This window comes from Heptranchias perlo, chromosome 3 (assembly GCF_035084215.1).
Source record: "Heptranchias perlo isolate sHepPer1 chromosome 3, sHepPer1.hap1, whole genome shotgun sequence".
In the NCBI taxonomy this organism is placed as follows: Eukaryota; Metazoa; Chordata; class Chondrichthyes; order Hexanchiformes; family Hexanchidae; genus Heptranchias; species Heptranchias perlo.
In genome coordinates this window covers 94,349,999-94,363,439 of record NC_090327.1, presented here as the reverse complement: position 1 = coordinate 94,363,439, position 13,441 = coordinate 94,349,999, and the positions used below count along the sequence as shown (strand labels likewise).

The 13,441-nt window shown below is 40.1% G+C and overlaps 1 protein-coding gene across 3 annotated transcripts in view; it reads left to right on the top strand.

The window, feature by feature from the left end:
• samd12 (sterile alpha motif domain containing 12) overlaps window positions 1-13,441 on the top strand; it is a 154,682-nt gene that overhangs the window by 49,435 nt on the left and 91,806 nt on the right. The gene's annotated exons all lie outside the window — the stretch shown is intronic.

The window sequence follows — 13,441 nt, the reverse complement described above, 5'->3', positions numbered from 1 at the left end:
ACATTTCTCCTTTCTAATGCTGTATTCTGGTGCCCATCCCTCTGCCAAATTAGTTTAAACCCTCCCCACAGAACTAGTGAACCTCCCTGTGAGGACATTGGTCCCAGCTCTGGAGGTGCAACCTGTCCATCTTGAACAGGTCCCTCCTGCCCCAATGCCTCAAGAATCTTAAGCACTCCCTCATGCACCATGTCTCCAGCCACGCAATAGCCTGCCTTATCTTCCTATTTCTGTACTACCTAGTACGTGGCACTGGGAGATCACTATCTTTTGAGGTCCTGCTTTTTAACTTCCTCCCTAGCTCCTGAAATTCTGACTGCTGGAACTCATCCCTTTTCTTTCCTATGTCATTGGTACTCACGTGGACCATGACTTCTGGCTGTTTTCCCGCCCCCCCTCCCCAACACACACGCCGAGCAGAATGTTCTGCATCCTCAGTGATATTGTTTACTCTGCACCAGCGAGGCAATACATCTTCTAAAGGTGCAACTTCCATATAAGGTATCAAATTCAACAGAAATACTTTTTTTTGAACTATATGTATAAACTAGACATTTTTGATGCCTTAAAATGACCACCAGTTTAGAGATGCAGGGCCAAATTATAATGTTCTGAATTAAAATATCAACTACTTTTTCATTGACTTCACTTGTTAGGTTGATAATTCTCCCCTTTCTCTTCCCTCTCTCTTTTTCTCTTTCCCCCCCGCTCCCAAAATCAAATCTTTTAAAAGTATATTTTGGAAGCACATCCTTACAGTGCATTTTAAGACTTTTTCTTAAGGATCTTGTTTTCTAACCACAACAGCAAGCTGATACTTCCACCCTTTTGTACATTTTAAAAAATTGTGTGGTTTAAAAATCTGCAGGAGGGAAACTATATCTTTGACTGTGCTGTTTTCAAAGTGGTCTCGTTCTACACCATTTGTAACATGCTATCAGTTGTTAATGGCAGTGTGAAATAAAGTAGGTTATAGAATCATAGAATCATTGAAGTTTACAACATGGAAACAGGCCCTTCGGCCCAACATGTCCATGTTGCCCAGTTTATACCACTAAGCTAGTCCCAATTGCCTGCACTTGGCCCATATCCCTCTATACCCATCTTACCCATGTAACTGTCCAAATGCTTTTTAAAAGACAAAATTGTACCCGCCTCTACTACTGCCTCTGGCAGCTCGTTCCAGACACTCACCACCCTTTGAGTGAAAAAATTGCCCCTCTGGACCCTTTTGTATCTCTCCCCTCTCACCTTAAATCTATGCCCCCTCGTTATAGACTCCCCTACCTTTGGGGAAAGATTTTGACTATCTACCTTATCTATGCCCCTCCATTATTTTATAGACTTCTATAAGATCACCCCTAAATCTCCTACTCTCCAGGGAAAAAAGTCTCAGTCTATCCAACCTCTCCCTATAAGTGAAACCATCAAGTCCCGGTAGCATCCTAGTAAATCTTTTCTGCACTCTTTCTAGTTTAATAATATCCTTTCTATAATAGGGTGACCAGAACTGTACACAGTATTCCAAGTGTGGCCTTACTAATGTCTTGTACAACTTCAACAAGACATCCCAACTCCTGTATTCAATGTTCTGACCAATGAAACCAAGCATGCTGAATGCCTTCTTCACCACCCTATCCACCTGTGACTCCACTTTCAAGGAGCTATGAACCTGTACTCCTAGATCTTTGTTCTATAACTCTCCCCAACGCCCTACCATTAACGGAGTAGGTCCTGGTCCGATTTGATCTACCAAAATGCATCACCTCACATTTATCTAAATTAAACTCCATCTGCCATTCATCGGCCCACTGGCCCAATTTATCAAGATCCCGTTGCAATCCTGGATAACCTTCTTCACCGTCCACAATGCCTGCAAACTTACTAACCATGCCTCCTAAATTCTCATCCAAATCATTAATATAAATAACAAATAACAGCGGACCCAGCACTGATCCCTGAGGCACACCGCTGGTCACAGGCCTCCAGTTTGAAAAACAACCCTCCACAACCACCCTCTGTCTACTGTCGTCAATCCAATTTTGTATCCAATTGGCTACCTCACCTTGGATCCCGTGAGATTTAACCTTATGTAACAACCTACCATGCGGTACCTTGTCAAAGGCTTTGCTAAAGTCCATGTAGACCACGTCTACTGCACAGCCCTCATCTATCTTCTTGGTTATCCCTTCAAAAAACTCAATCAAATTCGTGAGACATGATTTTCCTCTCACAAAACCATGCTGACTGTTCCTAATCAGTCTCTGCCTCTCCAAATGCCTGTAGATCCTGTCTCTCCGAATACCCTCTAACAACTTATCCACTACAGATGTCAGGCTCACCGGTCTGTAGTTCCCAGGCTTTTCCCTGCCGCCCTTCTTAAACAAAGGCACAACATTTGCTACCCTCCAATCTTCAGGCACCTCACCTGTAGTTGTCGATGATTCAAATATCTCTGCTAGGGGACCTGCAATTTCCTCCCTAACCTCCCATAACGTCCTGGGATACATTTCATCAGGTCCCGGAGATTTATCTACCTTGATGCGCGTTAAGACTTCCAGCACCTCCCTCTCTGTAATATGTACACTCCTCAAGACATCACTATTTATTTCCCCAAGTTCCCTAACATCCATGCCTTTCTCAACCGTAAATACCGATGTGAAATATTCATTAAGGATCTCACCCATCTCTTGTGGTTCCGTACATAGATGACCGTGTTGATCCTTAAGAGGCCCTACTCTCTCCCTAGTTACTCTTTTGCCCTTTATGTATTTGTAGAAGCACTTTGGATTCTCCTTTGCCTTATCTGCCAAAGCAATCTCATGTCCCCTTTTTGCCCTCCTGATTTCTCTCTTAACTCTACTCCGGCAATCGCTATACTCTTCAAGGGATCCACTTGATCCCAGCTGCCTATGCATGTCATATGTGGTGGAATTTTTTCCTACAGGTTTTTCATGTAGGTCAAAAATTATATCTGCATTATTTTCATGGTGGGATAAATGGCAAGAGGGAACATTCCAATATTTTTAGTCTGAATGGTTTTGCATCCTAAGTGCTAACCTTTTGCAGGTTTTGAGTTTTCTAAGTGGCCTATTAAATTTTTTCCCTAACATTTGCCAGCTCAAAGTCTAAGTATTTTTCACTGTTTATAGTGCTACATAGGAACGAAAGTTACCTCTTTTTCTCCCCTTCCCTTCCCTGCCCAGTTGATTTAGCTCCCATTGGATAACAAACAAGTGTAATTGATTGTAGATAGCCTTTGTACTTTGAGACAAATTATTAATTCAGATCCTTCATGAGGAATCTGGGGCATAATTTACTGTGTGCAGAATAAAAGCAAAATGGCACTCCATGTGAAGATACATTGCCTAATCAAACCTCCAGCTGAAAGCTAGGAGGTTTATTGTGATAAATGGGATAATTTTTAAATTAATCCAAGTTTTAAACTTTACTATTCTAGCTTATTTCTGAACAGAGCAGAATATGTAAAATAATAACAGCAAGAGCAGAAATGGCAGGAGCAATTTGGGTAGAAATTTGTAAATTTGATAGCAGTTACTACTTTGTTGCAATCAACAATCACAAAATAATTGAGTAGAAGGTGAGTTACTTGACCAGGTAAGAGGGATGAGAATTGTAATGCAAGGAGTTGTAAAGTAGTAATTGGGGGATTTCTGCAGTGTTCTGTTCCAGAAAAAAAAATGGATAAATTGAAGGATGGGGTGAACTATCTTAACACTTGCAAAAGGAGCAGCAAGCTCATTGCTGTGCTAGATAAGTTAGTAGTACACCAGCAATGGCTAGTAACAGAGAAGTAGGTGAACATTTTCGGTTTCAGTGACCATTGTACACTTTAGATTTAATCTAACAAGCTACGGTCAGAAATAACATATGTAAAATTTTAGAAAAGGTCATTTTTATTATGTCCTTGGACATCCCAAAGCACTTTACAATCAATGGATTACCTTTGAAGTGCAGCGACTATTACAATGCAGACAAATATTGCAGCCAATTTGTTACACTAAGATCAACGAATGAGATCTCTTTCTGGTAGTGTTGATTAAGGGAAGAATGTTGGCCAGAACATCTCTGCGCTTCAAAATAGTGCTTTGAGATTTATTACATCCATTGGAACAGGCAAATGGAGCCTTGGTTTAAGGTCTGATCTAAAAGATTGTACTACTCTGCTTTTGTTTTTTTTCTCTTTAACCCTAGACATCTTTGATTTCCATATTACTCTCCTAGGTGAGCCCTAGCTCCCTATGCCCTTGAGTGATTTCACTTGTCCTGATATCTAGATAAGTTTCACAGCATGCCTAGGATAACTAACAGCACTATTTTTTACATTTGCTTTAGCCACCAGTTCTATGCAGTGTCTTCAAAATGCAGTGCAATGACACTATTGGGTTTCTGCCTAAAACAAGGAATCTAACAAACACTCTTGCAGTAAAGTTTAACTAGCCCCTTGGTATAATGGAAAAAAATTATTCTTGAACTAATATACTGAGCTAAATTTTAATTCATTTTATGCGAGTTCTTTTTGTCCCTTTTTTATTTAATCAACTATGGCAGATCAGATTTGGTTAATGCTCTTTGGAAGTCTCGGCCAGTTTTACTTTTGAGATTACAGACATACTGTTGCCTCTTTCAAAGCCCCAGATTGACTCTGATTTTAAAAAAGAACAGCTGATTAATACTTTTTTTTGAAAACAACGACTGGAACCTTGCAGAATTTAAATAACTATCTGAAAAAATTCAAAGATATGCCAAATAGACACATTTCTGAACAAATGCAAATCACGCAATTTTTATTTTTGATGGAGTGGCTTGGCTTCTCTATCAGACATTAATCTTTTGGGAAAACTTACAGATTATTGCAGCAAAATGAGCTGGAGCATTCTTCTGCGAGTAAAATTTGTAAACCCCTTATGTTCTATGACCATTAAAGAAGCCAATACCAAACTAAATCTTAAAGCAAAATACTTCATTTTTGTCATGGACACCTCCAGCAGTGTAGCACTCCCTCCATATGTCACTGAAATGTCGGCCTAGAATGCATGCTAAAGTCCGGAATGGGGCATGAGGACACAACCATCTGTCTCTGATCAGTACTACCAACTGAGCCAAACTGATATTTGTGTGAGAGGATTCAGTTGGAAGTAGAACTAGAAAATATAAATGAAAGCATTTTATTTTTAGGGCATGTGGGTATATTAGAAGAAAAATAGCGAGAGGCCAAACCAACCTAAAATGTGAGGTTTTTTTTAAATGTAGGGAATCAAAATGTTGGATGAATGGAGAGTCAAACTGTAGATGAAGATTGCTACTTTGAGTACTAGAAGGACATCAAAAGCAAATAATAGCAAGAGAGACCAAAGGAGTTTTTTGAACTAGGTAGAATTTTAAAGGACATATGGTTAGCAAGTTTCATGCAAACATTATACTCACAATATTGTTTGTATAGAGTTTTTACTCTGGGGTTCCCTCCACCAATGTGAATGCTGGATTGTGAAGCTGAACAGGCAGCCCCTGCATCCAGTGTTTCAAGAGAGAGGATGAGGGGAAATGTGTCTCTACCTTCTGCCCAGCTGGATATGGGTGAGCACAGTTTCCTGTCAGAACCAGCCCACAGAAAATGTAGAGAAGCAGGTTCACAGAGCACATCCCTGATTCTCTCTGACTCCACTGACCTAAATGTGCTGGAAAAATTGAGGGGAGGTGGCAAGCTTAGGCCTGGACCTCAAGTCAGTCTGTTTTTATGATCAAAAGGATAATTAATGCTAGGGCATAGGGAACTTTCCATTTAAAGTATCCAGGATCTATCAAACAATCAATTTTTTTTTCCCCGTACCAACCAACCTGTGCCAGTTTAATGTGATATGGGTAATGTGCTCTTGCTTATTGGGAAGTGGATTGAAACTGCCCACATTCCTTTCGGATGTGGTTATCTAGCTGGTAGACTGAAAATACTTTTATCCCATCTGTCTGGGTTGATTTCCAGTTCATGAAGGTGAAAGGCCCAAGTCCAATGCCTAACCCACTGATCCACCAGGTTTCCCACTATTCTACAAGAATACAGATGCACGCTGAATAACATGGTGTTACAAATTGAGGCATGGAGGATTTAAATTTGCAATAATATAAAGGTAGAAAGAAAGACTTGCATTTATGTTTCTCCTTTCACAACCTCAGGATGTCCCAAAGCACTTTGCAGCCAGCGAAGTACATTTTTTTTGTTTTGAAGTGTAGTTACTGTTCTAATGTAGGAAACGCAACAGCCAATTTGCGCACAGCAAAGCCCCACAATCGCCGATGAGATAATGACCATATAATCTGTTTTAGTGATGGTTGAGGGATGAATATTGGCTTGGACAATGGGAGAATTACCTTACTCTTTGAAATAACGTCATGGGATCTTTTGTGTCCATCTGAGTGGACAGACAAGGCCTCAGTTTAACATCTCATCTGAACGACTGTACCTCTGACAATGCTGCACTCACTCAGTACTGCATTGAAGTGTCAGCCTAGATTTTATGCTCAAGTCTTTGGAGTGGAACTTGAATGCACACCCTTCTGATTTGAGTGCTGCCACTGAGTCACATAGTTATGTTTCTGATTTAAACTTCAGTTCTGAACAGCCTTGACTAATCAAGTTATTTGCTTCTGTCCATTTTAGGATATTTTATTGGTCATGTAATTGGGAGTGTGATGAGAATAGTTTTTTCACTAGGGTAAATCTATATTCAAAATGACATTAACCAGCTGTGTCTCAGATGTCAGCAATGTTCCCTTTGTTCTATGGCAAAGCTTAGTCTGTGGATGGCCAGTGCATGTGCCTGTCTGCAATGCAATTAGCCCTTCTCAGCCAAGCCAAGCAGAGTTGATTTGATAACACTCTTGCCCGAGTCATAAGGTCGGAGTTCAAGTCCCATTACAGACTTGAGCATATAATCTAGATCATGACTGCCTGCTCATGTGGATGTAAACGATCCCGTGGCTCTGTACAAAGAAGAAAAGGGTGATCACCCAGTGACCTAACCAAGATTTTGTTCCACACCACCACTACCACCAAAAACAGACTATCCTGCAATTCATTAATTCACTTGCGATTTGTGGAATTGTGCAATATTGTCTGCCAACCTGTCTACATAACAGCTGTGACTGCATTTCAAAAGTAATCCATTGGTTGTAAAATGCTTTTAGATGTGATATGACAATATATACAAAAATCAGATGTCCACAGGGGGGGGAAAATTGCATTTATGTAGTTTGTATTTGTAAGAAATGGAGGCTGTTTTCTCTGTTCGATACAAAATGGAAAACTGACACCCTGTCTGTGAGGAAGCAGATAGCTGATAAAAGGATTAGCTTTGCCTGTGCAACATGTTTTAAGGTGATTCTGTGGCGCTCCATGCCTGAAGAAAAGTCTAGTTGAAGTGCCAGTGAGGAAATAGCACTAAGTGTTAAAACTGTCTGACTGCTGCAAAAAAACTGTTTGAACTTCAAAAGGAAAAAATATCAAATGTTCTAATGTTCAGTTTTCTATTCACTGTACATCCACCACAGGAAGGGGATGGTTCAAGCTCAGTAAGTAAGAAGTTTGCGTATATACCGCCAGAGACATCTTTTTTCCAAGCATTTTTTTTGAGCAGCTGTTTGGACTTATTTTAAATAATCAAACAGTTTGTGTATGGTAAGTTTAACTCTTGTGCTGTACTTTTGAATCTTGTGTTCTTATTTCTATATATTAATTGTAAACAAAACTGAGCAGTAGTTTTAGCCTGCATGCGGGGCTGTAATATTTTCTGCTGACCCGAGATAGCAGGAGAACATCGTGAATGTCCAACATATTCTCCAGTAAGCAAGCTACTCCAATTCGGATTAGTTGTTAGATCTGGACTGTGCTAACCCAAACACAGTATAGAATAAAAAAATTTCAGTTCGTAGGAGGCTCTGCTAATTGACATGTCCAGCTGTTAACATAAGCAAAAGTATTGAGGAAATTTAAAGTATAACAGGGCGATCTTAGAATCATGGGTTACAGCACGGAAGGAGGCCATTCGGCCCATCGAGTCCACGCCGGCTCTATGCAAGAGCAATCCAGCTAGTCCCAATCCCCTGCCCTATCCCTGTAGCCCTGCAAATTTTTTACTTTCAAGGACTTATCCAGTTCCCTTTTGAAAGCCATGATTGAATCTGTCTCCACCACCCCCTCGGGCAGTGCATTCCAGATCCCAACCACTCGCTGTGTAAAAAAATCTTTCCTCATGGCACCTTAAATCTATGTCCTCTGGTTCTTGACCCTTTCCCCAATCGGAACAGTTTCTCTCTATCTACTCTATCTAGACCCTTCATGATTTTGAATACCTCTATCAAATCTCCTTGCAACCTTCTCTTCCAAGGGGAACAACCCCAGCTTCTACAGTCTATCCACGAAACTAAAGTCCCTCATCCCTGGAATCATTCTAGTGAATCTCTTCTGCACCCTTTCTAAGGCCTTCATGTCTTTCCTAAAGCGTGGTGCCCAGAACTGGACACAATACTCCAGTTGTGGCCGAACCAGTGTTTTATAAAGGTTCATCATGACTTCCTTGCTTTTGTACTCTATGCCTCTATTTATAGTCTGTGGAATTTGCTGCCCCAGGAAGCTGTGGAAGCTACATCATTAAATAAATTTAAAACAGAAATAGACAGTTTCCTAGAAGTAAAGGGAATTAGGGGTTACGGGGAGCGGGCATGAAATTGGACATGAATTTAGATTTGAGGTTAGGATCAGATCAGCCATGATCTTATTAAATGGCGAAGCAGGCTCGAGGGGCCGATTGGCCTACTCCTGCTCCTATTTCTTATGTTCTTATAAAGCCCAGGATCCCGTATACTTTTTCAACCGCTTTCTCAACCTGCCCTACTACCTTCAAATAATTTGTGTACATATACCCCCAAATCCCTCTGTTCCTGTATCCCTTTTAGAATTGTCCCCTTTTAGTTTATATTGCCCCTCCTCATTCTTCCTACTGAAATGTATCACTTCGCATTTTTCTGCGTTAAATTTCATCTGTCACATGTCTGCCCGTGCCACCAGCCTAACTGTATCCTCTTGAAGTCTATCACTATCTTACTCACTGTTCACTACACTGCCAAGTTTTGTCTCACCTGCAAATTTGGAAATTGTGCTCTGTACACCCAAGTCCAAGTCATTAATATGTACCAAGAAAAGCAGTGGTTCTAGTACCGACCCCTGGGGAACAGCACTGTACACCTCCCTCCAGTCCGAAAAACAACCGTTCACCACTACTCTCTGTTTCCTGGTATTTAGCCAATTTTGTGTCCACCCTGCCACTGCCCCTTTTATTCCATGGGCTTCAATCTTGATGACAAGCCTATTATGTGCCATTTTATCAAATGCCTTTTTGAAGGTCCATATACACCACATCAACTGCATTGCCCTCATCGACCCTCTCTGTTACCTCATCAAAAAAAAATCTGTACCTATTCACCTTAACCTGGTAGAGACTAAATATGATGGCGCCTTCTACGTCTAAAGTTTCAAATGGCTTCACTCAATGAATCACGTTTTCGAGGTGCTGGGAATTATTTAGGCAAAACAATGAGCGATCTGCAATAAAAAAAATGCATGTATCATCTTTCTGTTTGTATTTTCTGTGTGCTCATCCAAGTGAAGGATTGAAATTTTGGCATTCATTGCTAATTCAAACCAGTTCTAAGTCAGATGTAGCACGGTCTGACTAGCCTAAAATGTGCCTTAATCCCGATGTCAGAAGAAAACCTCTGCTGCACTAGTTTTTTAATTTCCTTCAGGCACCAGAGGTCCTTGCTGTCCATTTTAGCAAGATTGCTAGTTGGTATTGGAATTGTGGGTAATTCTGTTTTTGTAGAAGGATGAAGACAGTTCAAACTTGTCTCGTGTGGAATCCTTACATCCATTGCAGACAAATCTTCTGGTTGAAGGACAGTTGCTAATCCACAGCAGTATCTAGTCTTCTGCAACCCTCTTACATAATTTATAAATGAGCCAAGAAAGGTCATAAAATATAGGAAAGGAAAGTTGAATAATTTAGACATATTGGACATGATTAAATACTGTATTAGGCATTCGGCTTCAGGGGAAAGAGACCATCTACACAAAATGATCATGCTGAAAGGAAAGGCAGACCAAAGACCAAAAAGACTAAGAAAAAATGATAGGACAGGAATGTCAGATAGCAATAATATGCGATGGTCAACATTGGCACAATGCCATCTAACTTCAAAATTTGCGGTCGACACCAAATTGGGGGGGTATAGTTAATACAAAGGAAGAATGCATCAAAATGCAAGAGGACATTAATAAACTTGCAGAATGGGCATGTAATTGGCAAATTAATTTCAATATAGGTAAGTGTGATGTGGTGCATTTTGGTATGAAGAATGAGGCCACATGCTGCTTGGATAAGCGTCTAAATGGGATAATGGCGCAAAGGGATCTGGGGTACAGATACACATCACTAAAAGTAACAATGCATATTAATAAGGCCATAAAAAGGCAAATCAAGCATTAGGGTTCATTTCTAGAGGGATAGAATTGAAAAGCAGAGAAATTATGTTAAACTTGTATGGAACCTTGGTTAGACCACACTTGGAGTATTGTGCACAGTTCTGGTCTCCATATAATAGAAAGGATATAGAGGCATTGGCGAGGGTGCAAAAAAATTCACAAGGATGATACCAGAACTGTGAGGATATCCTAATCAGGAAAGGCTGAACAGGCTGGGGCTCTTTTCTCTAGAAAAGAGAAAGTGACCTGATAAAGGTCTTTACGTCTACCCTATCTTGAAATGTAACTTAGAGAATTTTTTTAAATTCGTTCATGGGATGTGGGCGTCGCTGGCAAGGCCAGCATTTATTGCCCATCCCTAATTGCCCTTGAGAAGGTGGTGGTGAGCCGCTGCCTTGAACCACTGCAGTCCGTGTGGTGAAGGTTCTCCCACAGTGCTAGATGTTTCTACTTGTGGGAGAGTCCAAAACTAGAGGTCATAAATATAAAGTAGTCACTAATAAATCCAAAAGGGAATTCAGGAGAAACTTCATTACCCAAAGAGTGGTAAGAATGTGGTACGTGCTACCACAAAGAGTAGTTGAGGCAAATAGCATAGATACATTTAAGGGGAAGCTTGATAAGTGCATAATAGAAAGGTATGCTGATAGGGTTAGATGAAGTAGGGAGGGAGGAGGCTCGTGTGGAGAATAAATGCTGGCATAGATCAAATGGCCTGTTTCTGTTCTGTAGTTTCAATGTAACTTTAAATATGAGGGCGATACCTGAACAGTGATTGCACCTATGGTGATAGTTTTCTGTTGGTTCAGCGGCTTTAGGGATAACTCCACTTCTGATTAAGTACATTTTAGTAAGGTGGACACATAAGCACTATGATGACTTCTTATAGGACCTGTTTGATAATAGGTGCCAGAATTTTATTTTCCAAACCTTTCCATTAGATGGCACTCTAACACTATCTTTTCAGCATGGTCACATATAACCAGTAGCTGTGAAAATATTTTTGTTTTTTTCACTAAATTTAAAATTACCATAACTTTGTACAATACATTAGTTTCTTCCAGTTTTCTGTGCTCCACCTTCACCTCTCCTGAAGACAGTGACTACTTGCTGGGTACCCACCAATACCTCACTCTTCATAGGTGAGCCTTTGTAATGCCCTAGCAGTTGAATGGTCTGCACAGCCTGATGTTTTCTTCATCTGACATCCAGACATGTGCATTTGCAGCAGAAGCTGGGAGATAGTAATCAGGAGCAGGAACACTTTTTAATTTTTCTATTTCCTTGACCTTGGGACACTGAGGGCAATTGTAACATCCCCAGCACTGCTGCAGCTGAGATCTGTTGGCTCAGCATAGAATAGATGTTGAATCTGGTCTGTGGGGCCCAATTTCTCACTACCTTAACCAGCTAAGCAATTGTTGGAAATCTGAAATAAAAATTGAAGATGCTGGAACCACCACAGCAGGTCCAACAACATCTTATAGAGAATTAAAAGATAGGTTAATGTTTTGGATGTGGACTCTATCAAATCTGACAACAGATCTACACCTTAAGCATTACTATCATTTTTTTATCTGAATGCTGACAGACCTACAATATATTTCCAGCATTTCTGTTTTTGTTTCATTGTGAAGTATATTCTATCTGTTATATAAAATGCAGAATAATTTTGTGTAGAATGTGTTTATTACAATGGTGTACAATGGCTTCAAAATCCTGTTTTCAATAAACTCAGGATATTTATATACTTTTTACAATCTGAAGAAATAACTTGAAAGTAACTCTTTCTCCCCTCATTCTCCCCCCCCCCCCCCCCTCATGGTTTTATATTTTATAATGTTGTACATGCCTTCAAAAAATAAATTTCTTCATTGTCACCCTCCACATACCTCCTGGATTAGCCCAACACATGAATGAGGGGGAAAATGTATGGAAACAGGAAAGCCTATTCGGCAATGAAACTTTTTTTTCTGCAGACCCATGTACATTTTGTCTCGACCGCTTAATTATATTTATATATGATCTGGTTGAAAATTACCCCAGACCTGAGGGTAATCTGGCAAAATTCTAGGATAACTAACATTACAAGATACATTATTCAAACCCAACCAATTTGCTTTTCATAAGTGATGATCCCATAACCCAAGCATTGTAGAAGTTGTATCCATAGAGCTCTGTAATCTTTTTATTTATCCTTTTCTATCCTTCAAACTGATTCTTAAGCAGAGACTGAGAGCATCCTATGTATAGTAACATTTTTTAGTACAGTAATTAGGACAAATGTTTCTAAAACAGACCAGAGAGATGTGTGGAAATCATGAAAGGACACTTCATGGTGCTTTTTCTGCAAGTACAAGCAGGTATCTGAGGCAGAAAGTAATGCAGGTGCAGCTACTTCTCGGTATCACACTTGGGATCCAAGTATAAATAGCATCATATTGAGCACTGTGATTGTATGTCTTAGTGAAATGACTTGCAATGAATTGCTTCATATTTTTTGGATTCATTTCCCAGACTTCAGCCTGGTAAAAAGAAAGCATACATGATGCAAGTAACAGTACAAGGAGACAAACCCTGGCATGCCAGCATTAGATGAGAGCTTTCTTATCTAGTTTCCAAGCACTGTGTGTCATGTGTGAACACTTCACTGTGTCTCAGTCATGTAACTAGGATTGTATATATTCAGTTATTGGGCATTCCTATATATAATCATTTGGAGGGGTTAGAGCTGACACCACTGGACACTGGTCCTGTACACTGACATTGGATGAGGATCTTCAGAATGACCTGAGCACATGGTTCATTTATTCAGTTACATATGCTGCTGTATCTATCACTGGCTTTCTGAGAGATTCATATTTTCAGTGCAGTGCGTATAATCTA